This window comes from Pseudopipra pipra, chromosome 1, assembly GCF_036250125.1.
Source record: "Pseudopipra pipra isolate bDixPip1 chromosome 1, bDixPip1.hap1, whole genome shotgun sequence".
Classification (NCBI taxonomy): Eukaryota; Metazoa; Chordata; class Aves; order Passeriformes; family Pipridae; genus Pseudopipra; species Pseudopipra pipra.
In genome coordinates, this window is record NC_087549.1 from 92,702,313 (window position 1) to 92,730,170 (window position 27,858).

The following is a 27,858-nucleotide window of genomic DNA, read 5'->3' on the forward strand; positions in this document are numbered from 1 at the left end:
CAAAATCTGTGCATTCTCTAGTTGAGCTCTTTAGGTTACAGCTACTGACCTTTATTTTATGTGCTGCAAGGCTATTCCAAGCAAAGCAACAGTTCTGTATGATGCTCTTTTACTAACAGGGCTGGACAGAAAAATGCCTGAGGTAACAACACTAGATGTTATTCAGGCATGGAGAACAAGTGCCTTTCAAGGGTTTCCCTCAAGAATTAGCCTCTGGACTGCTCCTGCACCTGGCTTTGCCAGGGAGGTGTGGTACTATAGGTGTTTTTCATGCCTGAAAGTTGAGTCATCACTTCAGCCCACAGAAGCAAACCTAATGAAAGGTGAGATTTTTCTTTTCCTTGCCACCCTTTGACATATTTCTGTGAAGATGCCCAATTACTGGAACAACAAGTACAGCCAGTAATCTGCTATTGCTGTCCAACTAACAAGAGGAGCTCATGCCAATGTACACCTTACTCCCATGCATTTCTCCTTAGTAATGCTGGATAATGCTTTGTAAATAAATAAATGTACCAAAATCACTTAATCTTCACAGTGAGTAAGAGCAGAGAAAGCCACGGGAGACAGAAACAGTGACACACAGAATATTACTTGTGACCCGTCTATTCTAACATCCTGCCTCTTGCCTGAGCCATGTGCCAGGTGTCTTGGAAAAAGAAATAAGTAAACCTACTAGAGGTAAGATTTGGGACATACCGTGCTTTAGAAGGTTGTTATTTGGGGGTTATTTTGCTGAGATCACTAGAAGTTAAATCCTAAAGCTTGAGGTTAGTATATCCACTTAACATGTTTGTTAGTATTAACAGCTATAATTCTGGATATTCTGGTTATTTATACAAAAGCATTCAATCCCTCATTTAATCCGGCTAAATCCCCTGGCCTCAGCAACGCCTTATGGCAACCATTTTTACAGTCAAATCACATGCATAGTCAGGGACTTCAGAGCTTGTAGGCTTGCTGCCATGGAGTTGGTTAATATATCAGCTCTGCGGGCCTGAGAAGGCTCAGCACCAGGTAGGAGTCTCTGCTTACAGAGTACAAGAAAGTACCAGAAGCAATGCCATCTCACCAGTCCTGCTGGGAAGCAAGGCGCAAAATCCAAGGCTGAGGTTGGCTTCTAGCCCCCTCAGATTAACTCAGTCAGGGTAATTTTGCTGTCTGCCCTGCACATCAGTATATTTCTGTCTCCATCATTGGCACTAGAGTAGAACACAAAGCTCTATGACATCTCACAACAGGCACAGATGATCCAGGACTTCTGGGTTCCCAAATCCTCTTTACTTAGCAAGACCGGCAAGTGGTCTGTACTTGAGAAATAGAGCTGCTGCCAAAGTAGGAGACTTACAGCTTGGGCTCTAAGGCTTTATTTTAAAGTGAAATCAAAATAGACGAAGAGAAAGGTACTTGATTTTTGAGTTACCATAGAAAATTTAATCTTTTTTTTTCCTAGCTCTTTTTAAACAGAGCAAGCATTTTAACTTCTTTTCACAATCAAAATTTTGCACCTGTGCCAAATGGATATTTGGAATTTACACAGTCATTCCTGTAGTCATTGCAGGAACAGTGAAAGGTGCACACATCTTGCCCTAAAGAAATGCAACTTCAGCCAGGATTTCGTGCACAGACTTTGGGAAGCTATCAAAATACGGGTCAAAATGGGAAACTAGGGACAAAAGATGTGGTGTAGTGTGACACACACAAAGGTTTTATCCTCATTATGATTTGTTATTGCTACTGTCTACTGGTCAGAGACAATTAAAAGCAGCAAGTTTACTTTGATATGCTGGTTATTTCTGCAGAGAGCTTGATGCACTGGTCAGACACCTATTTGCTGAAAAAGGTGTTGCAATTCTTGAAAAAAGAATTGCTTTTCATTTGAATCTCCCCAGACGTGCTACTACAGAACTCTATAACCACATGCCAGTAGCATTTCTAAAAAGATTCACTGCCTGGACAGCTTGTGAGAGGGTCTACATTCTGTCAGTATTCTGCCTGCACTAAGATTGTAAAAGAAGAAATAAACCAAGCATAGGTCAACATTATTTACGATAGCTTAGGACCTGTCAAGCCTCTGCACACTTCCACAGTCTCACTCTCAATCTGCAGAGGCTAACTATTAAAAGTAGTCCATGAACAAATTCGTGCTGTAGACAATTCTCTCAATGTATTTGAAAAAAAAAATACTTGCCTTTATCGAGGAGGATAAAAAGAATCTATATAAATTGAAGAGAGAAACAAAAGTAATACTTTTGGCAAATAATTTGTGACAAGACATATTTAAAAAGTCATCAGTGTAATATCTGAGCCTGAATCTGCCAGACAGAATTAAGACACCTTAGACTACACCAGTGTAAATATTTCTGCTGGTTTTGGTGCTCTGCAAGTTCTCAGAGAAAGCTTAAAATTGATAAATCTGGATGAAAAGAAAGAATAAAGTTTTTAAAAAAGGAAATAAAATCACTGTGGATCATTTTTGAAAGTCTTGTGACATTTAGACCAATTTCAAGATGTCTTAGTAGAACTGGGAGAGAACAGGGAGAGAAAATTCATGACCTTTGAATACTTGGATTTGGTAAGTTATACAGTTCCACTGGAATTCACATAATGATGGGATTCAGATCAAAATCAATCTCCTTGTTGTAAAAATCCTTCACTGGCTTAATCTTGCCAACCTGTGAACTGTGGCCCCTGTATTCAGAAAGGACTGGCTTTCTTTCCATCCTTTCACTCACTCTTGCCTTTCTCTCCCACAACTCCCTACACCTGCTTTGTGATTCACCAATCCACCCACACAAAATGCAACAGCAGCAACAGAAAGCAAACTCTCACTCCCACAAAATTTCTTTCTACCACTTTATTTTCCCCTTGATTTCTCTCCCACTATTGTTCACTATTTGTCTTGGTACCTCTGCTGATGTCCTGACTACAAAAGGCTACTGCAAAAGACAGGGAAACATGAAGCATCCTATTTCCACTTTCCATTTCCTACTCCATATAGTTACCTCTACACCTACACCAGACTGCATATGCTATTCTATTTATCCCTAGAGTGATGGTGAATACTTTGTGAGGGATCTTTAAAAAATAAAACTTATCATCTAGCTGTAAAAACAGGATTGAAAAAAAAAAAACCACAAACCCCCTCCCAAAAAAAGCAAACTCACCCACCCACCCCCAAAACTCAAACACCAAAAAACTCCAAACAAACATGATGCTAAGACTAGAGACTGCTAAGATGGGAAAAAGTATGATTATAAAATAGATAGATTTTAGATCTTCCCAGAAATAGCATTGCAGTATCTTCTCCCATTGACATCACCTACAGCAACATTTTTGCACAGGAGTAGTAAAACCTTGGCAGCTCTGCTTCGGAAACAGCATTAGACTTTAAATCTTTCCTGAGCACACTTATGTTGAGCAGTTCAATGCAGCTCTGGAAGAGCACAACAAGGACTACATGCATATCTACGCATATATAACTTGAAAATAACTTATAAACTTTACTGATTTTGGAAGACAACTCCATGTATCTCACATGGTTATCAATTCAAAACAGTTCATGCAAAGGTTCTTTTATGACTGCACTAGGGGGATTAAATATATGTATATTTGAGTTGAGAGACTGTGACTCAAGGGAAGACCTGCACCAACATCACCGCTGTAGCCACCTGGAGGATGGAAAAACCACCATAAAGGTAAAAAGCTGTAACCTTTCCTTGGGTTGCTTACAATGGGAAGCGAATAGGCAGTAACTCCAGCTGCATGTTCATCATATATCAGATACTTTAATCAGGTGGAGAGGAAGAGTATCTCTTCAAAAGAAGCAGGGTATAGGAGGCAGTGTTTAGTCCTACTCAGAAGTACTTAGATCCATACCCCAAAGGAATTCAGCAGAAAACCTGCATTTCATGGAATTATTCTTCTGGTAATGAAGAGAAAGAAGAGTGCCAAAACACAGGTTGCAGCAAAGGACACTGAGTTCTTTTTCTTGCTCCATGAGGTTTTGCTCATTTGGTCTGCCTGCTTGTAAATCCAACAGCTGAAAAATCAGACCTTTCAATGTCCCATTCTCCCCTCTGACTTCACCTTTTTATGGTGTGCTTTTCTGACCTTTCACTGTAAAACCTTCTCCAGCTGGTGCCACAACTCAGCTGTTTTGTCCTTCAGACCATGCTACTCAAAGTAATATCCTCAGCCTCAAGGACAGTTTGAAGTAAAACCTTTGACTTGATCATCTGTGCTCTTATATGAATTTCACATGCAAATCAGTTCAGTGAAAGTATAAAAAACCAGAAATATTCAATAAATATAACTGTAGGGATTATTTTGTTGCATGAAAGCAGATATTCATCAAATACCAGTTATCACAAGCCTGAAAAAGACCCTCTATGTCTAAATCTTCAAGCAGAAAGCAAAAATAAGTCTGTGGTTCCATACAGCTCTGCCCTCAGTTTGGTCTATCCAAAATTTCTTTCCATCATCACAAAGCTGTGATACTACCCTGTGCATATGCACTTGCTAAAGTGAAAGAAGAAACTAGACATTAGGAAACAGGAACCTTGTCAACAAACAAAGAAGACCAGCACTTAGTTAAGGAAGTAAGGTAGCAGTCAGTCCCAGAGCAAGAAAGGATAGATGACATTTTGTCCTGCAATGAAAATGGACCTAAGGGGAAAAATTAAGTAGCACCTAGTAGTTGGCACTGGACAAAGGAGTGCTTTCAGGTCCATATTTAACAAAGGAACTCCAAATGCTACTATCCACAGTTGAGTCACGGCAAATTTCAGTGAGACTCAAGGCAGCATCTCAGTACTGCCCCAACCTAGGATACAGTAAAAATTGAGGATGCTTAGAGGACATTTTGTCCTGCATCATTTCAGGTGTAATGTTGTCTCACATAATCACATAATTTTGAAGGTCCAGGAATAGCAAAGAGATTGTTCCTTAAAAAGTGGAGCTTTAACGGGTACAACATGAAGATGAAGAAACAGTGCTCTTTCCATTCCCTGTATTTCCCTCCCTGCTTTATTTTACTCCTTATCCATCATCTACTTAGTGATCACCCCTCAGACCAAATCCAACTGGCACTTTAGTATAATCACATCCATGCTTCCAGAGAGGCTATGGCAATGTAGCTTCTGTCCACACTGCACTCCTATAAGTCAGTGTGCATGCATGTGTATGTGTTGGGTAATAGAATGGCAAGAGAATGCTTAATATTATTATGCTTTTTTGGAACAGGCTGCCCAGAGAAGTTCTGGGCAATTCCTAGAATTATTCAAGGCCAGGCTGGATAGATCTCTGAGCAACCTCGTCTAGTGAAAAGTACCCCTGTCAATGGCAGGGGGGTTGGAACTAGATGATCCTTGAAGTGTCTTCCAACTCAAAGCATTTTATGATTCTATAACTTCTGAGAACCACACACACGCCCTTCAAAACCTGATACAAAATCCAGACTAGGATTTCAGTGATTCAGTGGGAACAGGTTTCTTTCTCCTGTTTGTCATGCCCATGGACACAAAATCACTTCTCTTCTGCCTGGTTTGCTCAGTTGTCCCTATGTTGAGCAGAGACTTAAGATATTCCAGTGCCTGCTGGGAAGCAGATCCTACTTCCCCAGTCTGCAGAGGTAGTCATAGTCTTTGATTTTGCACCTTTAAATTTAATTGGGTTCAAAGATCAATGAAAACAGTCCAGAAGTAACTCACAAATTTCCTTAAACACTGGAGATGAGATATTAAGAAAAAAAAAGTCCCATTTATCCTTTGCATCTCTTCAAGAAAAAGCAAATCATCATTAATTACCAAACACCATGCTGGTTTTTTTGCCAAAAATAGGTCAAGATGGCTATATTATGCATTGGCCCATCTTATTTAAGCCCCATAAAACAAACTCCTTGCTGGTTTGATTTTTTTCACTATTGGATTTATTTTATTTGCCATTCATTAAAAAAAAAAAAAACTAATAGCAATACAAACAACCCAGATACACTCCCTTAAAACACCAACAAATCATTAACTGAGCTCCGAGTTAATAGCTTAAGAATATAAAGTATAATATATTGTAACAGCAGTGGCAGAAAAAAAAAGATTTCAAGAGCATGGAACTATTACAACTAGTTTTGAGAGAGCTCAATGTGAAATCAACCAGAAAATGATCATTCCACAACTATAAATACAAAGTACTAAAACCAAAACAAAGTCTCTAGCTTTGTGAAAAAAACCAACCAAACAAACAAAAACATAAATTAAAAAAACCATCCCCTAAACCATTTTTAGGGGAAAGTATTTAATGCAGCTATAAAATAGAGACTTTGTTTTCTTTATATTAAGTGTAGCTTTGATTGAGTCTGTAGAATTAAACACTAATGTTATTGTAAGTAAAACACAAGGAACTGGAATTTGTGTTTGGCATAAAATCAAGAAATAAGTGAGTCACAAAGTCAAAGGATGTGATATGCCTTTATATGGCTTAGTTAGGGTTACTTTTGATGCACACTAAAATAAAAGTATTCCTTATGCAAAGACACAAAAATCTTTTCAAATATGCACAGAGAGCTCCCAATCTAATACTCTGTATATATACACACTCTCTTTATAAGTACAGATGAACATGTATAACACATTTGGGTTTTGGCTGAACACATTTGATGGCTAGAGCTGATTGACAGCATGTCCTCAACTACTTAGTAACAGACTGAAGGAATACATCATTTTACTTCATTTTTTCACAGTGTTTAGATGACCTACTGCAATTGATCACGCCTATAAAATAAACTGCCAATCAGAAAGTCCAGTTTTGCCAGCTTTGATGATTTCAATCAAAAATGTTAAAGTTCCAGCTCCCAAAAATTAGCAGCTATGTGAGACCCAAAAGTTCTCTTTAAAACTATCAGTGGTGTAAAAACAAACAAACAAATAAAAACCCAGAAACAAAAAACAAATAAACAAACAACAAAAAAACTTCACAAAATTAAAAACAAGACCATCACTTAAAATCATGACTCAGCTGGCACCTGGAAATTAAAAAATGAGAAAATACTTTAAAAGAGAACATAAAGCCGCTTTATCACTTAATAATTTTCGTTGGTTTTCTGCATCTCACAACATAAACCTTCTGGAGAATCAACTTAAGGCCTTTGAAACATATGGAACTGGTGGTACCAGAACACAGATATTAAATCCCAGCCCAATAACTCCACCTAGGGACCTCACCCTGCACAGTTTCCATCTCTCCTCTCTCCCTGTCAAAGCCAACAGAATCCAAGGTCTTCCAACCGAACCACCATTTTATACAGATGTCACTAATATAATAGCACAGCAGCAGCATACAAATTCGAGTTTCCAGAGCCCCTGGGATAGGACTGGATTAAGCATCAAATATATAGTAGCTCTAAATGCATACTTTCATGCTAAGAGTTCTGTCATTTGTTTAGCTGTAGTGGTGAACTGAGACATTACAGTTACTCTGAACAGTATAATCTCAAAACCCTCTGCCTAGACTTCCCTGATATGTATCCCACCAAGAACCAATAGAGAGGACTCATGTGAGGAGTCCATGTGACAGAAAACTAGCTGTAGCAAATCTTAGACCTAAACAAACCAAGCATGGTAAAGCATATTCACAGGTCTAAACACGTATATTAGAGCAGTGGCAAGCAGAGGAAAGGTTATCTAAATGATGAAACAGTCAGCTGCTGCAATGCACCCACATTGCTCTTAATGTAGCTAAATGTCTGATTCTGGAGTCACTGTGAGTTGGGTGCTTGAAAAGCCAAACCTAAAATGACTGGAGTTAAAATAAGGACAGCATTCACACTCAGCTGCATCAACATGACAGTGAAGACAGAAAAAAGAGAAAAGCCAAGAATCATTAAGTAACAAAGATGAAAGGAGAACTGTAAGAGTAAACAAGCATCTTTGGATTGCGTGGTGGACTTGCACTCCATCCTTCTAATGGAAACATTTTTGAACTTGATACAAACATCTCACAAGCTGAGATGGCTCAAGAGAGCCACAGCCAATCCAGCATACAACTGTACTGTAGCTGTTCCATTTACCATTCTGAAGTATGCATTCCTTTTCCTTGCTAGCTATCCAAATGCATTTTATTTTTCTGCAGGAGAATCTAGTCTGCACCTGTTGTTACTAATTATAATTTAAACTATAAAGTGCAAAGGACAAGGATATATTGGTAGAAAGCCTACTGTTAAGATTTAATATCTAGTGTACACACACGAGCGCAAACTGACAAGCACTAGTATTCTATTGCATATTTGGTCACACTGTATGTGGAGGTTTATGAATCTAAGTGGTCTTGGAATGAGTCCGTGAAATCAAATTGGTAACCCACAGATTTGTAGAGAAGATTACACTTCAGTAAGTGGTTTCTCTTTTTGCTTTAAGAATATACAAGTGATCATATTATTACTGCAAGTAATGACGTAGAGTATTCTGTAGGCAAAGAGTATTCCTACCTAGTTCATCAGCGTGCCATGGCAAAAAACTGGAACAGAGGCTATTATCACACAAAGACCCAAAGCTCTCACTGGGATACACCCAAATAACCCCACGTTGGGAGCTGTAACACTTGGAAAGAGTGATGAGAGAGATCACAGGCACAGCTTTCTCCTATGCCTCCACATAAGGACCTGCTGTACAAAAAATCGCTAACGGTACTAATAGGGAATCAAGGACCTGCTGAGTACATTTCAACTGCTCTTCAATGCTTTGATCCTGAGCACTTCCTGCAGAAAAAAGGAGGAAGTATGCTGACAAGATGAATACATTTCACTACCCTCTGCACACAACAAAAAGGCATTAAAAAAAAGAACTAAATTCCCTTTGGCTGAGAGGTCCTGCACATATAATTTGAATTCAATCTCAACAGCAATTATTTTCCAAGCAGAGGTTGGAAGGAACCTCTGGAGATTATCTTGTCCAAAACCCCCAATCAGGCAGGGTCACCTAGAGCCACTTGCTCAGGACCACATCCAGATGACTTCTAAATATCTCTAAGGTGAGAGACTCCACCACCTGCATCAGTGCTCAATCACCCTCACAGTAAGAAAAGTGTTTCCTGGTGTTCAGAGGGAACCTCCTGTGTTTCAGTTTGTGCCCATTGCCTCTGGTCCTGTCACTGGCACCACTAAAAATAGTCTTGCTCTGTCCTCTTTACTCTCTCCCTTCAGGTATTTATATACATTGATCTGATTCCCTTCAGCCTTCTCTTCGCCAATCATGTCTCAACAATCTTAAAGCTGGGTGCAGGCCAAGAGACATTTCTGCTACCTACACACATATACCTATTTGGAAGTAAACTGGGACCAATTCACTTAATATTTCATCAAACAAACATGATCCTGACCCAGATCAAGGGCTTTGCTAGTTTATCTGCAGGACCCTATGCAATTCAGACTGACAAGGATTATTTAATAAGTAGATACTTGGTGTTATGTTTAAATATGCCTAAAGGGAACAAATTCATTTGTTAGATTGCTTATGTGCAAATGTGAATATTCCCATTTCAACACTAGTTCCACTTGCAAAAATTAGCAGAATATAAATACACGTCTTTCATGAAAAGCTACCCTAAAATATCTGTTAATACATAATAAGGAAGAGGTATCACATGATAAAGTATGAACCAAAGACCTTGACCTCAGCAGTCGTGGGATTGTAAATGTTCAGCAAGACACCTATGGCAAGACAGAATTTTCCAAGTGAAAATATTTCAGCTAAAAGTTGAATCTAATACTTTGTTGGCAGAATAGAAAATCTAAGTACAGAACCTTTATGGTTTCAAAGATAATTTTCCAACTTTTCCAAATATTAAATACTACAACGCTGGCTTCATTTATCATTGTTAATATAGCTGCCTGCCTTTGCTTACAACTGTGTAGGCCTCTTAACCACAGAGCTCAATCCCTTGTGGGGTGCCTCATAGCATTCTATCATTTTCTTTTGTTTTAAAAATGCAATATAACTCTTCTGAAATGGTTGCCAGTTCTTTATATGAAGTAAACTCAAGCAGGAGTCTGGAAGGAGTCTCTATTTAAGGATTGATTACAGTTTAATCCCAGTAAATTTAAACCACTTCAGTTAGCAAGGCATTTACAAGTAAGTGCTCATTTCAGTTATGAGCAGGGATTTTTTTTTCAGTGCACATTTCAGCACCTTGAAGCAAATTTGAACTAAAACAAAAGTGGCCATTCCCAAACTAAACATCCACTACCTGAATCCCAAATTTAAAACTGATTAGAGTTCAACTGATGCCATCATCTTAGGAAGCCACGGCTTTCCTTCTGTCCCTCAGACTACGCATTAGATGAATCCGTTCTTCTTCTTTGTCTTTCATTCCATAAATGCAGTCAAGTTACTACTTGAATTTACAAAAGCACCTAATGTTAACAGATGTGGTTTTGTGTGTCTCACTGGGAAAATGCTGCCTCTTCAGGCAAAGACAAACAGCATGAAAGATGTCCAGAGAAATCTAACAATGAATTTCTGTGGCAATCTACAGACAAGCTCTGGCCACTTTCCAAGATTAGCAGAAATCTTGGCACAATGAACTGGGCAGAATTAGACTCAGCCATTTACACCTCTGGCTTTGTCACCATCGATGGAGCTCTGTTTGTTCTCTGAGACTGCTACAAGTGCGACCTATTGCACAAATTACTTTAAAAGTTGGCCTCACCACACTTTAAACTATATGTTATGCAGAAAGCAATGGTGTTTTTCAGGAATCCCCAGACTTTCCACAGGAATACCATTCCAAATTCAGCATGACCAGAAAAGTTCTGCCTTGGAGGTGAAGGATTAACTTATACCAGCGCAGCTACTTCCACTCAGGTCTGGTACATCATCTTACTTAGCCACAAGCGCAGAAACATGGGACAGACAAGCATTTCAACACTTCTGGCTAGGGGATCTTGCCCTCAACACACATACTGATGCTTGTACATGGTCTCCTGGCTGTCTATACTCCTGTCCATCTGTTGGGATGGCATTATGCCAGCTAACAAGGTAGCACGCCAGCTTCACTAGCACAAATGTGCCAAATAAAGATAGGTTGTTTTGAATGCACTGCTTTCAGAAGACAGCAAGAGCCAGGTCCCCAGTAAAGAAAAACAGCAAGAAGCTTCTGCACATCCCCAGCATTCCTCCAGTTATTTTAGGTTTGATCTCCCCTCCATTCTCAATATTCAAGCACCATCGCAAACAGAGAAATCTGAACTAAGTTGTTGGATATAAGAGATTGCCAGGCAAAGCAGGTGGTATTTTAACAGACTCACCAGTAAGACCATCGCGTGCCTGCAGGAGGTCCTATCTCTCTACATAAACACCCTTCTAATATCCTTAGGAGAGAGATTTCCCATCTAAATTTGCACATTTATTCACTGTTTTCTGTCTAATTGACTCTACCCCTTCATATTTTAAGAGCAGCTCTTCTCATAGAACAAAACTATGTTTTTCTGAAATGCTGATTAGCCTCTTAAATAGAACCAGAGCTCTTGCTGCTGGATTAAGTATATAGGAAAGCCTTCACATCCAGTAGCTCTTATTTAACTTCAATTTTACTGTAAGCTTGAAAATGACAGAACCAGCTCAAGAATATGTTGTATTCATAAAGGCAAGAACTTCCCTATAAGCATTAATTCAGAAGCCTGGAGAAATGCAGACTCCCTCTTTTCAGAAGCTTCTGTGTGCTTGCAAACTACACAGCCTCAGTCCCCAAGACCAACAAGCTCGAGCAGCCATAAAAAACACAGTTTAAGAAGCCAGCCAGTTTGCCAGCTCTAGGTATTACTGAGCACTCTGGAAATACTGGAGATTCTCTTCTGTAATGTTTTAAGCCTAAGATGTGTATTTGCTATATAAAAAGATTTGGCCAAAACTACAGTTCTGTAATAAACATTGTTGAAAAGAAGCAGGAAAATAGAAAAGACTGTTAAGGGCTAAATGAAGCAAACAGAAGCAACATGGACTGACTTCCCCTGGGTTAATATTCAAGCAATCATAGAGATGCTACACCAGCAACAGAAAATTACAGAAAAGCTGGTTTTTCTTTAAGAAGCAAAGCTCAGACAAGGCTTCCTGTATGCCTCCAAAAGTCTTTCCTTGGGAGTTATTTCTGTGAGCAACACGTTGTGGTGCTTAGTTCACTGATAAGTACGTCATTAGCGTGGGCACCTTTCCTCTTCTTGCATAAGCACTGGCTCCACATTCCCCAGCAGCCTGGCAAATGGCACTGTGAAGGGACAGAAACAAAGGAAGGTGTGTCCCACAGTTGACTGACAAACTGAGGGTCCTGCCTGCCTATATCTGTATCAAGTTTCCAGAAACATTACATCAACAAGACAGAGTCATTCATCATTGTCTGAAGTAATCACAGTAGTGGAGCCATTTCTTCTCAGGTCAGTTTAGTCCAGTTACTTAACTGCTCTGTCTCTCAGATCCCACTGCTTTTGATACTGGCACATTGCTGGACTGGGCTCAGGTAGACACCACATTATATGCCTCATGGGTCCAAAGCGAAAGGACAAGCTCCACCTACACTTTCCATTCTCCCACAGAGATTCTGCCCTATCAGCAGAAATAAAAGATCTGTCTTTTAGGCTTTAGTATAGCTTATCACTAGCAGCCCTAAACAGGGAACATATTCTGAAGCATCATTTTTGACAGCAATAGAGTATGTGTTGGTGGGGGTAAACATGAGGTGTGGAGACAAGCAGATCTGGAAAAGGTTTGCGATAGTAAACACAGTGAGCATGAAGGTAACCATCTGCTGGGAGGTGATTCTGACATGTAAAATATTGAGCAAGCATGAATGAAGAACATCAAACCCCACCCGTGCACCAGAAACAATCAAATCTGACCCCCTTGAAATTTTTATTTGAATTAATGTTACCTTTTCATAACCTTTCACTGCTCTCTGCAAAGATAACAGGTGTCATTAAAACAACTGTCACCGTGCCAATCTTCCCTGAGACACCTATTTATTTGGGTCTTTCAAGAGAAAAGTAAATAAAATCAGTCATTCTGTATTAGAGGGTTCCCAGGGACAGTTAGTTGATTGGCATCTCACACTAGTGGGCAAGTCACTGCAAGACACTCGTACAAGACAACATTTTCCCCGAAGTCTTGATGCTTTAACATCTGACAGGGATACGTATGTATGGATGGATTGATTTTTTTTTTTTTTGATGAATGATATTCTGTGAAATATCAGAGAGAAAAATGTCAGACATACATGGCATAGCAATCAAGGGCTAATGAAGATCCAGGTATTAAATCAATTAAGAAGTATCAAAAGCTACCTAATCATCAAGGAACAAAATTGGCACCACAATATGTAGTGAGTATGGGAAAGCCTAATTTACTAAACATACCCTGCAGTCACATAATTGCATGTAATTTTACCAGCATAATTAACTAATTTAATTACCACTTCTCAAGTGCATCAATTATTGACATTACAGAGTTTTCAGACAGCAGAATTACTGTGTGGTACATTCAGAGAATGCAAAATGCTTTGTACGCCTATTTTCCAGTCACAGTCAACAACTGAGGGAACACAAGCAGCAAAAGGAGAAAGAATTACAAGTGCACCACACAGAGCACAGTTTAACAGTCAGGTTTAAGAGATGAACTAGACAAAACCATGTTTATGTAGGACTGAAAAGTCAAAAGCAAATAAGTGGAGAGACCAAGGAGACAAAAGCTAAGCATGGTGCTAAACCAGGCAACTCTTATTTCTGAACAGCAAGGTCTACTTTACATTAAATCTACCCAGGAGGGGAGAAGCTCTTCGAGATCTACAAGCCACCCTTATTTCTTAACCAAGGGCTTGATCTTACAGTAATATCTGCAAGGATATACAGATGCACCAAGCTCCACTGGCCTCATTAAAAACCATAAAGGTGTCAGGTCTGTCTACACAAGTCTCAAAGCAGAATCAGAGCCCGAGGAGACTCAGGCTAGGATGTGATAAGAAACAGTATGTACTTGAACGAACCCTGGATGCACTGGTTCAAGACGGGGGGAAAAAGTACAAAGATGAAGGATGGATGTGTTCTTATTAATTAAAATGTAGCTTTGCCATGTGGGATCATTACTCAGTCTTGAAGAACTATTGATCCCCTGCTTAATGTTTAGACACTGTATGTAAATCTTTGTATAAAACCCTTTTGTTTCAGCAGTGAGCTTTTCAAAGTCAAGAGAGATGTCAGCATCTGCTCCCTATGGAGTCTTAAGAGTCAGTGTCAGTAAAAAATGGGCAGCGTCAGTGAAAATTATGCCCTGTGTCAGTAAATTTGTTAACAGAGTGGCTGGAAACTCTGGGAGCTGTGGTGTCATTTTCTTTTCCCATTGCCCTCTTGTACTTGACCTTTGCACAGCTGTTTCACAGTATCTGGAGATGGCTGAACTGTGAAATAGTGATTACAGGAAAGGGGGCATTTTAATGAGACAATGCAACCTAGAACAAGAAGAGGGCATTCTTTCATATGCCAGTTGAGATCTTGAAAGTCTTTTTTGTCTTTCAGATTCAATTAAGAACAATCATGACAACCCCCACTCCCTTTTAAAATCTAATGCCAATATTGTTACCCTTTTTAAGGTCATGAAAGCTTACTGGATTCATTGTGGTGATTATGCCAAGCAAGCAGAGGCACTTTGTTAAAATAGAATAAAAGTCAAAATAAATCATCAGTAGCCAGAAGAAACTTATTGAGCAATTGCAGACTGGTTCCTTCCACAAGTAGCACAACAGGGATGGGGCTACAAACCTGTTGATCTCTCTCCTTGTGAGGTTCCAGCTCAGGCAAAACTTAAGCATGTATTTAAATTTAAGCAATGGCTTAAGTTGAGTAACTCACTTGAGTATTGCAGATAAGTGTATCTTTGGCTAGAGATAAATCATACTGGTCTGGTGCATCCGGCAGTAATGATGCATCCTCCATGCTCCAAAAGCAGAAGAGACTCTGTGATTCCTCTTCGAAGGTTCTATGCAACAGCAAGACACAACCTTGTGCTATCTGGCCTCCTCACTTGAAAACACAATGTGAAAATACAAGCCAGTGGGAAAAGCACACGGTGCAATTGCAGGCAGCAGAAGGAATAGAATGGAGGAGGAAGAGGACCAGAACTTTTTCATGCTAAGAGGCAGGATGACCTTTTGTAAGCAAACCTGATGAACGATGCTCGTCATGCTGCTCATTCTGCAGGCTGCTCTCTCTACGCCTGCCACCAGTAAAAGCAATTCTAATAATGACATTGATATGTGAGGGGCCTGCACTTGTGAGACACCGAGCCTAAAACATTATTCATTGCAGTTGTAAGTGGGTGGGGGAACTTAACCAGTCAGCTGAATAAATGAACATAAACAAACTGCAAAAACAGTGGATGTGTCAGTAACATCAGGGGAAAATAAATAAATAAATTAATTAAATACAAAATCTTCCTCATACACTCTCAGCCCTAGCAGGGATTGTCACACTACTCTAACCTTCTAATGTCCTCTCAAGTGACTGCAAAACCTGTAACAGAGTTGTGATTTTGTCAAATACCAACGAGAGCTACCCATCTATGGTATATGCGTGCTACTGTATGTAGCTGTATGTACTTAGCAATCTGAAATACAAATTATTAATGGTTTGTGCAATGCACAACTTAGCTATTTGTATTTCAAATTGAAGAGATATGTATTGAACAAAATATTAAAAGTCATCATACCGCACACATGCCATACACCCTGCAAGCAGTGTGGCCTGTCATATATTATTTGTGCAGTCATTGATCTCAGACCCTGTCAAGATGGGAAAGTTTGAGGTTAATCACAAATAGGCTGTAAGATGCTTCCCTCACAGCTTGCAAACAGAGCTGCCTACTTTCCTATTTCACAGAAACTGAGTGAAAGCGGAATCAGATATTCATGCTCATCAGTGCTGTAGCAACCCGAACTAGAGACCAGACAGATGAACTGCAGAGACTAAAATGCTTCCTAAGTTGTCCTTTCCTCTTTTGTCCTTTTCAAAACTTTACCCGCAAATCTTTTCTCAGCTTCTCTTCTCAGACAAATTAATTCAGATGAACCCTTCTTGCGTATTCCATTACCCTTTGACAAAGTCTGGAAGTTTGGTGGCCTCTCTTGGAGGGCCTTAGTGCTAGTGGTAAAGGAAATCACACTTTGCACTTCCCTAACTCACCCACATACTATCCCCAAGACATCGCCAAAATTAAATCATATTTAGCCTTAATTCTGAATCTTATATTTTGGACAAAACAGTTTTTCTCCTCTGCTATGTTTCCATGATTTCTAGATGTTTCAGCACCTCTTCTACGTGGAATGCAGCACTGCAGATACAGATGGGAACAAAGCAAGAAGGGCAGCTCAACACTGTGAAAGGTGCATGACCAAGAATAGCTAACCATCTGGCTCTCCTCGTTGGCATTTGCAGTATACTGGTTTTCCCTTCCTGTTGTATGAGTAGGGAAAACAGGTTGAAACTTCCCTTACCACACATTTGTGAACCAAGCTGCAAAAATTGGCCCAAAGTGTAGCACATCTGGCTAATGTCTGAGTACTTACCTAATTGTTTAACACAGAAAATCTGTTCTGAGTTGCTCTGGATCTCTTTTAAATAGCTGGACTCTCATGTAATTGCTATCCACTCACTACACCAGGGTAGCTGAGAAAGCAGCAGCCTGCATGCCATGTGTGTTACCAAGTTGCAGTAGATGGCAAGTGGGGTCAGAACTGAGCCTGACAGCTCTGCCAGAACCCTTCAGCTAACCCAAGACGACATGGAACTCCAAGCAAAATAAGTATTGATTATTAGCTAATTCTGTCAGTTCCACATTAGAGTGAGTGGGTAGGAAAACCATCTAAATAAATCATAATAATTTAGTCAAAATAAGGAGGAAGGAAAGTTGTCTGTGTCTCACTGAGAACCTTCATCCCATACTACACATAATTTTGGCAGATGAGAAAGAAACAGAATTAATAGGGCTCCATTGCATCTGCTACATTTGAATAACACATGAAACCATTTACCTTTTTGCTGGGTGTTCTTCAAGGGTCAGCTTAAAAAAGGAGTGAATACAATAAATTCAGCCAGCAGTAAAAAAAAATATGATGGAAAGAAGACAAGGAGTGTCAAGACCTTGAGAATATTTTGTATTAGATACCCCAAAAGCCACAGCGTAGTGATTCAAAATAAAATCTCATTGGTTGCAGAAATTCAGCCAGGCTTTCAATGGAAGTGAAAGCATCTGTGATTTTTCAAATGCATATAACAAATGGAATAAAGAGAAAGTTGAAAATTCTAAGTATAAAACAGAAACTAGGTATTGCAGAAAATGAAGAAGGGAAGAAAAACAACATAACAAACCATTAGCCAACAGAGCCAAAGAACTAGAACAAGTATTCTGAATTTCATTAGGAACAGAAGGACCTTTCACAATGATAGTATTCTATTACTGGATGAAAAAAGTTGTCTTGTGAGCAATAATAGCAAAAAGATGGAAATCTAAGAAAACTCGATGACCTAATACTGCTGAGCAAACCAAAACCAAAATTCCCAAATATGTCCTGCATGCCAGAGAAAGAGCATGATCCTTCCACTGTCCAGTTAAAATAAAAGAATAGGGCAAGACTTAGCTTGTAGTATTGTAAATGGGGAGCTAAAATAGAAGACTTAATTACTAAATTCAGCAAAGGCGAAATATGATTGAAAGGCAAATTAAAGCTTGAAAGATGCAGAAAATAAACCTCAAATAAAACCAGAGGATCTTATTTTGAATTTTGCAAGGATGTAACCAAATGGCTAGTTCACTGTTTAAGAAATGCTTCACCATTCACATTCCCTGCTCTCAAAGGGCTGATGGACTAGCATGACCCAAGGAGAGATTACAGTGCACATGCTGGCAGGAAATTTGGCCCTCCAGGTTTTGGGAAGAACTGTATTTTATTCATATTTTTGTTCCTTTACAAAGATGAAAGAGGAGAAGAATTCAGAACCTGTTCCAAAGGTGCAGGTGCTCTACACAGTTCTGCTGGGGGGTGGGCAATATTGGCAGAACCTCCTCACCACTACACACCTTGGCTCATCAACCAGTGAGACCAGCTGCAGGAGAGACAGTTAGGAAGCTTCTTTTTACACTAGTCCAGACATTTCCTTTCCACTACCAATTAACTACCCACAACACAGAAAAGCTTATCAGCAACATCAAAGAATGCATTCCTCACTAACACACACAGTATGGCAGATAACGTCTCTGGCTGCATCAGATTTTCTAATTAAGCATGTGGGAGTGGGGGAAAGAACGAGGGGGGGCTAAAAAAAAAAAATCAAGCAGAACACACTGTGTGTGTTGTTAGCAGTCACTACTGTAAACTGAAATACAGGTGCCATTAGCAATCTGCTGTCTGCTGAGCTGCACTGCTCTGGGGCCTCACTTCTCAGTTTGCCTTTTTTGTCTCTGTCTCATAGAAAGCAACATATAGAAGACACCTTCAGTGTGGCGAGGTGAAGAAATAGCACAATGATTGTACATTTGCCTTTTATACTTACCATCTCACATTAAAAAAACCCCCAAACAAACAGATAATGAAAGCGATTGATTTCATTAAAAGACCATGTTGCTTTAAAATACAAAAGCAAAATGGAAGAAGCAAATAACTAAGATGTAATAGGTTGAATTACCTATTAAAGCAATTGAACAAATAATTCACTATATGAATGCATTAGATTAATTCAGTTTTCTCCTCCTCCCCTCCCCCCCTTTTAAAATTCACTTGAAAGTATCCAATTGAGTTGAGGGCAAATCTCTATTTTAACATTCTGCAAGTGGAAGCACAGACAGTTCAATATTTTCTTTTCAAGCTTCATCGGTTAATTGAGACTATTTACACGTTTTTTTTGTTTCCCTAATGAAAGAACACACATGCATTTCCAGCACCAACAACTGAGCACTAAAGTTAAAAAATTGGTGTCTTTACACATTTGTGCCAGCAAAATTTGACAGCAGGAACATTTGCAGGAAGCAAACAAAAGAAGACATCACTACAGATGAAGCAAATTACTTTTCAGATTTAACATTCCCGAAAATATTGTCCAGCTACAGACAGATCATTATGCTGAAGTATGAACTGTGAAAAATTAATGACAGAAAATATACAGTGCCTACTTTGCAAACCTCAAATAGAGTAAATCACCTTAGGTCTTGGTTACAGTAGCTGCATTAATTGCTCAAGATTTGTTTCCTAGATAAACTTCTCTGCATGGAAAACAAGTCTTTGTTTCATTATTAAATCCTAATGCAAACTGATGGTGCTATACAAAACAATCTTCTCTTGAAATTCCAGTAGCAGCTCAGCTGAGTTCAGCCTGGAACAGGCAATCTGCATTATTCTGGTTTAGATACAGGAACTTGTCACATGCTGCTTTTTGTTGCCTTTAAAAAAGAGTTAATATTTGGCTAATATGTTTATCTTTGCATAACATTACTGTCTATGTGCAGGAAAGAAAGAAACAGCTGTTGCAAGCCTAAACCTTACTCATTAATCTTTCATCATCTTGGGACTTCTAGCGTTGTATTCTCTATTACAGCATCAGCTTTCTATTCAGCAGTGGTATCTGAGAGCAAATTTGCTACAAAACTGCCATTTACACTTTCCAGGTCCACTTGTACCGAATCGGGACACTGAGTCTCCATACACATCATCACCCAGCAGAGGTGGGGGCATGAGGTAGGCAGTATTTCTACTTTACCAAGGCTTGCAGAATCTGTCTGCTGGCAGTTGCTTGTTTCAAGGGGAACAGGAGGCCTCCCAAGTGCAGTATTTCCTTCTGGTAGCACAAGGAGCAATTTCAGCTCCCTAGCGCCAAACCGATGTTCTGAGGTCTGCTGTGACTCAAAGACTTAGCAAATATTTGGAACCTTTGAGTGCCCAGGTTACACCCAGAAACTTACAGATTCAGCAGCAGAGGACTATCTCTTCCTGTTGCAATAGTCTCTTAGTTGGCTGATTTTCTTCCCAGACTCCTTTTGGATGTATGCCCAAATCCACAGATGTGCACAGGAGGTAGATGGCACTAGAGGTGCCCTTAAGCACCTCAGCTGTTACTTCACACTGCCTCCCAGGTGTTATTAGCAGAAAATATGCATTGTAGAAACCACAGTAGGATTCTCTTTACATTATTCTTGTTTTAAATCTTTATGAATTCTCAGGAAACAGTGTGAATGGGTATTTGGGAGTCAGACCTGTAGGACTCCCTCCTCCTTCGCCTCCTCCTCCTCATTAGACTGTATTTTTGTAATCCTGCAGTAAAGCATATATTAGTTTTAAAAATCTATTTGTAGTGTGTCAACTTTAACCGCTATAGGAAAGTCACCAATCTGGCCAGTAAACCTAGTTTTGACCAGCTGACCAAGTAGCATCACGCACAGCTTGGCTCTGCCTTTTTCCACCTATGTTTGGGCATTCAGGCCACAAGCACCAGTCAGGGGAAAGACCGCCATATCCAGCCACAACTATGCTGCAGACAAACTCCATCCAACACCTCATGGACTGTATTTAAGCAGTTCTGGATCGGTCTGTGCCTGACCCATCACTGCTGCACTGACTTACATGTGAAGTAAATACAGTGAGAACATTTAATTCCCCTGACATGTTCTTATGCTAGGGAAGTAACTGTGGTATTACTGATGAGGCTCCTCACCAGTTATCCATTACCATGCATGCACACACTAGGATAAATGTAGGCTGGACCACATTTAAGAATAGCATAAGCTAGTCAGGACAAGAAGAAGAAAGCCTGTAGAATTTTTGATACTTTCATAGCACGCTTTACAAATTATTTGTGCAAGCATACATGCAGACCACATACATCAGTATTGTGTGTTGTGGAATTACTAATTCACACACTATCCATGTCAACAGAATTGAGAATTAGACTAAACTCATAAAATGGATAACATGGTCCCATTCAGAAGTTAATATCTGTACAAATTTTTATTTGATTTACACATGTCCTTCATACCATTTTTCCTTCTGGTGATCAGTTTGATGAGAATCAAAGGGCACTCTTACCTAGCACAGTAAATGCAAACTGGTTTTCACACTAAAAAGCTAACAGGAAAAAAAAGCACCAATATCTTGTTATTATTTGTGCTAAATACGTTATTATGCTTACCTCATCTGCGTTTAATAGGTTACCGTCATATTCCCTTCACAGAGCTACAGATTCTCATGTTAAACACGGAAGCTCCTGACAGCTTTCTCTTTCCTAGGGCAAGATTGCTCAACTAGCAATAACTAAGATACCTTTTGACAAGTGCAGCTAAGAGCCAGCAAAGCTTAGTCAATCTGCATCAGTCTGTCTTGGCACCTTTCTTTCAGCTTCATATCTAAACACTGGATGCCAAAGTCTCTTGCAATGATTATAGAAAACTATAAAAGGGGAAATGAATGCAAAAGCAGAAATCATATTAATCAGTTGAAGGAAAATACTTTCCCAACTACAATTGTGGCTGAAACCCATAAATTAGATGACTGGAGTAATAAGACACGTGAAATGGCTTTTAAGTCCACTACCAGCTCCATGCAATAAATTTCAAATGACATCCAGGCTTTTAGTGGAGGGGATGATTTATTACAGTCTGCAGGAAGAGAGCTTTCATGGATTATCTCTAAAGTGGCAAAACTCTATTCTGAATTTTTCAAAATTAGTGCAGCTCAGTGAATGTCACTGACAAGCAAGTCCAAAAGCATTTTAAAAGAAAATTGTGAGAAAAATAGCAAACATACTTTAGAATATTCACAGATTTTGCTAAGGGAACCGCATCTTGTGTTTTCATAAACCAGGAAAAAACTAGCAAGAGAATAACACTTGCTGCATGTGTTGTTCACCTGGGCTTCCTATAAACAGAAATATTTCCAAGTGAACTAAGGCTTTTCATGCTAAAAGTCTTCAAAACAATTTGGCAAATAATGCAAGTTTCTCCCTGAACCTACAAACCTACGTTCTAGGTTTCTACTCTTTTTGCCATTAGGCAATCCTGGTGAAATACTGACCACAGAAATACTCTCCAAAGATGAGTCCAAAGACTACGGGTCCTGTTTCCTTTGAGTATGAAGAAAAAGACTTATTTCCTCTCCTCTGGTAAATGGAACCAGAGATCATGTGTCTCCATCGGAATCACAGAGTACCATAACATCACCATACCAGAGTCATGATGCTCACTGCAGGGCTCCCAAACTGCACCTGGCTACCCAAGTGTTATACAGCATCCCAGTTCTGAGTATGTTGCTTTCTCTGGGGTAAAGACAGCTGGTAGGAGCCCAGGGATGTTGTCACAACTATGTTCCTAGGTACACTCTCACTCTAAAAGTAATTCTGTCTTAGGAAAGGATGTTACAGGAGACAGGCATAATCCTCTTCAAGAGGCATAGATGAGATGTACCTTGGCTACAAGCTGTTAGGCACGGGCCCCCAATTTTGATTGCTTTACAGGCTAGTGCTAGTAAATAATTCTGGTAATTCTCAATACATGGAACACTGAATTTGTATATCAATGGTAGTTAAAACTAGGTTATGTATATGTTAAGTAATGGAAATATTATATATGGAAAACATCTTACACTTTTCTGCCACCTTTCATCCAGAGTCATTCTGAAATATTTTATGAACTAAACAGAGATCTAATTTCACTGGCATTCCGAATAGAAAGTGGAAATCTATGCTTTATTCAATTAGTTTATATAGAAAACGTACAGTGGTGTGATTTAGCCTCCCAGGAGGGAACACAAGACGACACACTAAGACTAACAGCTCTGCTTTTCCATGACTGTTAATGATGCTTTGGTTTTCATTAGTCTTTCCTTCTGAAGACTAACCATTAGCCTTTTAAAGCATGAATTCAGCACTGACATGGATTAAGAGTGGTATTTCATTGACTCCACAGTACTTACAGCCCTTAGATTTTCGCTGCAAGTCACCTATCCAAAGTCTGATACTTAGTCTATGGGGAGTTCTGGAAGCAATAGGGATTCATGCAAAGATCTTTTAAAAATAACCTAACTTGAGACATTGGGGTTTTTTTTGAGTTTGTTTATGAGTTAAACACAGCATCTTTTAAGAAGCTAGTCACAGACATTAGCTTAGGTTTACAGACAGAAAACCTGAAGCATAACCCATGAAAAATATTGACTTAAAGTTGCTCCAGGGCCAATGACAAAGTCCAAAACAGAGTTTCTCACAATTAAACAGTCACTGCAGGTGGCGCTGATTAGAAAGTATGGAATGGGGAGGTTTTGGAATTTAGTATAATTTTTTTAAATCCTATCCCTACGTCTGTTCAAGTGAAGCCAGATACATACTCTTCTTTATCCTTGGCTTAGGGTATTCAAACACGTACTAAACCTAATGTTTTACTCTGTACTTAATGTAACACAAGCTTCGAAACTACACTGAAATCTTTAAGTGATGGCAGTTTCTTTTCATCATCAAGTATAGACAAAACTCAGAAGAAATCTCTTTTGCTATCATTACTTAATAACCATGTAATTTCCCAAATGCTCATAGACAGAATTATGGGTCTCATCGCATCAAAGATCAGCTTTTATTTACTTTGTTGTAGGCACAAGATAGAAGACATTTACTCTGACTAAGCCTCATTCCTTGGACCCAACTGAACATTCAATAGAAAAGCATCCCTTATAGGGCTTCAAGTGTAGGAGACTATGTTAAATTGCAAATATTCACAAGAGGACAAAATGGAATTCATTATCTACTGATAATTTAAAATATTTTAAATAAATTACTGGCTGGGTATCCAGCATTTTCCAGATTTTGAACATGCGTATATCCTATATTTTAGGCATCATAGAGCAATCATGTTGCACATAGAGGCAAAGTGATGATAAATGACAGAGCACTTAGCAGTACTGCAGCACAAACAAGCTTGTGCTATTTTATAAAAACTAAATGGAGAAAAATAACTCTGACATTCTTTCCCCATATCTTAAAAAAATAAATCTGTAAGTTTTGGAAAGAAATGGCACAGAGAAGACAAACTTACATCAATTATTTATAAATTCACAGGAAATACGTAAGTCTTTTCTTCTGACCTATGCATAGAGCTCATTTGCACCTTGTACTAATGTAGAGCTCTACATCAGTTTAATCTTCCAAACCAAAAACCCCTACCTATAGACTGACTTCATAGGGGGGACCATGTCTAGAGAAGCATTACAATCAGTAGATAACAGAAGGCTCTTGCCTAACATGTCTAACTCCCTTTCTCATTAATGGGCAATATGCCTGCATAGACAGGAAAATTTATCTCAAAGTCTGTGATAAATCAGTCAGATTTGATCTGCTCTATGTAAAATACACAGCCAACACTGATTAAATGAGCAGTGGAGTGCTCTTTCAATAGTGCATCAATGCTTTTCAGCACATAAGCATGGACAGACAGCTCAGAGCTATAAATGAAGAGGAATCATGACTTATGTTTTCAGTCACTGGAAGAACTCATTGTAAAATATGAATAAAGTGACGTGACTTCCATTCCCATTGCTGTTCCACATATCCATTAATATGTTTCAGTGGTCATTCATATTGTGTGCCACAATTTGGGGTGCAAAGAGTTTTATGCACACTGCTGTATCACTTTGAAACACTTTGTAAATGAGCTTGTACAGCAGTGCAGTACTATAACATGTTTTTAATAAAACACTTTTTAAAAATAACTACAGTTCTAATCCTCAGTTGTTTTTTCTCCCTCCTTCATGTTCCTCAACCCTTCCTACCTCACTAAGGAATGAAAAAAAGTCTTCAATAAAGGCTCATCAAATATGTTTCCTAAAAGACAAATCACAAAAATGAAAAAATGTCCTATTTGAGCTTATATTAATGATCCAAACCACCCCCAATTCATAAATCTGACAATCCAAACATCAGAAGCAACCCACTGTCTTTTCTGTACAAGCAAATCTACAGAGAACTTTATCTACAAGGTCTCTTGCAGACCCAATTCAGACAACTAATTTTTCTGGCTCTCTTCTAGACTGCCTCTCCACCTGCCAGTCTCATCACAGTAATAAGTGACACATCTGGTATAAGTAAGCTCCCATGAACCCTTATCGTCACAAGACCTCTCCATCCAGAAAGCCAAGGGAAGTCCTGCAGCCTCAGCAACAGTTTGAGGCTCTGAGATTTAAAGGGTTGCTCTTTCCTCACATTGTTGAAACCCAAGATCACAGGAAAGGGAAGACAAGAGGGAAAAATTCAAGCAAACTTGGAAAAGAAAGAGAAGAGGGAAAATTTCAAGCAAATTTGATAGACAAATCATGCTTTCAGAATGATTTCTGAAGTTGTACATAGCAGATGAGTTTCCTACACACAGCAAAATTGTAGCCAAGCCTGATCAAGACAGAAAGGTTCACTTGACATGTACGGGAAGATGTATGAGGTCCATCCCCAACAAAAAGATTGGATGTGTACTGGGTAGGAGTGGGCTGAGAGGATTCCTAATTTCAGAGATGTTCCCCTTATCACCTTGCTTGACACAAATGCTCTGACTAGCACTTTATCTACAGACACCTTTCTCTCAGTTCCACTTTTTGAGCTTCCAAATTTGTTCTTACAGCTCAGGCTGCACAAGCAACTGTTCACAAACATCTCAGGTAGGGACACTGCAAGAACAAACCCATACTACAGTTTCATGTGCCCCACCACAATAGGAAAGCAATGTCTGGCATCTGCCTGCCCCTTGGAAACCACTCTTTAATTAGAGACAAGCTCTAAAGTAAAACAATCTCTTCTACTAAGAAGCAGAACATGGAAATCAATCCCAAAGTCTGGAGGAAGAGGGAAATTAAATACTGTACTTTAACCTGTCCTTTGCTGAAGGATGATCCTACATAATTTAAGGGTTCTCCTCAGTCAGGACTCCCAAGACAAGGTAACTGCAGAAAAGAATCTTAATTCCTCAGACTTTTTTCCTTCTTTGAGGTGATTCCCCTTTCACAACAGGGTTGCAGTTGAGTGCTTCCAGAGACTCTCTGGTTCATACAAGGCACTGACTCATGTCTTAAGCTATTGAGATCATGCCTGTCAGTAACATAAGAACCTCTCTAAAGTGCCACCACAGGGGTCTCAGCCAGACTTAACCCTCTGTGGACTGTACTCAAACAAAATCTCTCCCTAGAAGAGAGAAGTCAGTACTCATTACAGACCCATTATGTATATTATGGAAAGTTTTATTCCAGAAGTAGTCATAAAATTCCAAAGGAACAACCTATGGATGTTACTAGTACTAAAGACAAGAAAAAGTTGGCAAACTAGCCCAAGACAAAAGTTTGGATTGGAATGGTTGGATACTATTCTGAGACTATTCAGAATGTAGATATTTACCTCTTCAGCAACAAGGGGAAAACCATAGGAAAGTTAGGAAAGTACAAAAAAAAGGAGAAAGCAAATAGTAAGCATACAGAAAATGAACCATTTTGAAAAGTACGGCTAGAAGAAAAGGTGTAAAACTGAGAGGGAGAAGACTAGAATTGGGTCAAATAAACTAATGTCCTGACATTCAGGTCTATTTATTGTGGAATAATCTCTCTGAGGAACTGAAGCAGAACCCCATTGCCTGAAATGCTTTTGTTCAGGTACCACTGTAATAAGCCCATCAACACTAGAACATCAAAACCTAAACTGAACAAATGCTTGATAATGTAATGCAAGGGGAAAGCATCACAGAGACAGAAAAATACTTCCATTTCTATTACTGTAACAAGCCCTGAATGACTGTGTTCATGTCTCAGTTGAGCTTACAATGTTCTGTGAGGAAAGGAAAAAAGAAAATAGGGATGAAAATGGAAAGAAAAAGGTAGATTTCTTTAGGTAGAAGAAATCACGTCACAGAGAGAATTAATAACCTTATTTTCCATTTATAAATTAAAAGTTGAAAATCTTTTGAAACTAGCCATTGACACGAACACCACGTACTACTCAGCAAAGGGAGATTTACTTGCACTTGTAAAGTATCTTATTTCTTACAGAGTATCCTCAATTTCCACTGAAAACAAAGGAATGTTCATATATTAATTCCAATGGAAGTTTGGACTAGGCCCCAGAATAAACTAGGAATCAACTATTATTTTGACAGCCTTGAAAAATTGGAGGAAAAAAACCCCAACAGGTTGCTTTTCTTTATTTCCTTGCCTAGCCCTTTGCAGTCAAGCAAAAAAAGATGCCAAACTGCACAAGGTTTGATTCTATTCTTCTTATTCTGCCAAAAGTCTATATTACCTCCAAAGCCCTGAACAAAGCAGAATACATCCCAAAGAAAGAAAACCCTATAGAATCATGCATGGCACTTTTCTTCACACAAGTAAAATTACATATGGATACAAATAAAATTAAAGCAAAGGGATAGCAAGCACCTTTGCATTCATTACGCTACATTCACCAACTGGTATGTGCCAGAGGACCCCATACACTGATCCATTCCATGAAAAATCCATAGGCTTCAAGGTAAACTACTTTTGGCATGTTGAATCAAACAGTGCCTTTGAAGAATGGCCTACCAGGCACAATTCTCAATGAAATTCCTGAAAAAAATCATAGAATGGTTTGTGGTTGAAGGGGGCTTGAAGATCATCCAGTTCCAACCCCCCTGCCATGAGCAGAGACACCTTCCACTAGACCAGGTTGCTCAAAGACCCATCCAACATGGCCTTGAACGCTTCCAGGGATAGGGCATCCACAGCTTTTCTGGGCAACCTGTGCCAGTGTCTCACCACCCTCATAGTGAGGAGTTTCTTCCTAATATCTAATCTAAACCT